At 48.9% G+C, this 1,211-nt stretch overlaps 1 pseudogene; it reads right to left on the reverse strand.

Moving 5' to 3' along the window:
- Positions 1 to 354: 354 nt before the first annotated feature.
- On the reverse strand, positions 355 to 729 carry LOC114048412 (annotated as a pseudogene).
- Positions 730 to 1,211: the final 482 nt, after the last annotated feature.

Genomic DNA, 1,211 nt, shown 5'->3' on the forward strand with positions numbered 1-1,211 from the left:
CATGGATGCTGGCTGGAGGGCTCCTCTAATCACGGTACAGCTAAAAGTAGAGAAACCTTGTAAAGTTCAGGACAGTCATTAGGAAGAGCTCAGGCTTCAGGGGCCATCCGTACCCTATGTGTCTATACTCTGCCTCCTTCCAAAAGGTCTCACATCAGAGGGAACCTGCTGAGGAGAGGAGAGTTAGGGGTGGGGGCTAGTCAGGGAAGACCTGAGGCCCCTAGTATACAGATAGGTGGTGCTTGTGATGGCAGACATAGGCCTCTGAGTGGGCCTGGAAGGTCCAAACAGTGTTTATTTATCCAGCTGGTACATGGTTATGGGGATGGAGCTGGGGTTTCAGTATAAGTGTGGCTATTTCGGCTCTGAAGCTTCACTGTCTGCCCACCACTTCTGTCGTGCCAGCAGACACCGTTCCCGCTCCAACTCTTTCATTTGGCCTACATGGTCTCGGTGCTCACAGAGGTCCCAGATGTGCTTCTCACGGCCACAGGCCAGGAAGTTGGGAAAGCAGTCCGGCTTACACTTGAGTAGTCGGATGAGATGGTGTGCGCAGTAATCCCGCTGTTGCAGAAGCAGCTGTGCATCATTCATTTCCCGCTGTGTGGCCACCATCACTCGCTCCTTGCGTCCCTGGAAGCCATAATCCGAGGGAAAGGTGGGCATGTGCAATGGGTCGGGCTCCACCTCCGCATCCCCCAAGTAGCACCGAGTCAGATGTGCACCCATTGTTGCTACAGGCTCTGAGGCCTCAGCCTCGGCCTCTTACTTCTAAACTCTTAAGATTTGTCTTTCTACCTCCTCACTCAACTGAAACTACTTTCTACAAAGGGGCCAATGAACTCAATTGACACATCTGACTAACTATACTATTCTCCTGGGTATTCTTTTTTTTCTGGGTTCTACATTCCTGGTTCTTCTACCTTTCTTCTCAATTTCCTTTGAGGATTTCTCATCATCCATATTACTCCTACTGACTATGAGTGCAATTCAGTGATCTGTCCTGAAGTCATTTCTCTTCTCCTTCTCCACTCTCTCAATTTGTGACATCATCAGCTCTCCCGGGTTTAATTATTGGTTCTTATGCAGAAATGACTACCATGGCTACATATCCATCTCTGGTCTCTCTGCTGAATTCCAGTCCCAAATCACTAAATCTCTATTGGACATTCCACACTGGATGTGCCATAGACATCTCAAACTCAACATAT

The sequence above is a fragment of the Vombatus ursinus genome, unplaced genomic scaffold (assembly GCF_900497805.2).
Source record: "Vombatus ursinus unplaced genomic scaffold, bare-nosed wombat genome assembly UNPS02014793.1, whole genome shotgun sequence".
In the NCBI taxonomy this organism is placed as follows: Eukaryota; Metazoa; Chordata; class Mammalia; order Diprotodontia; family Vombatidae; genus Vombatus; species Vombatus ursinus.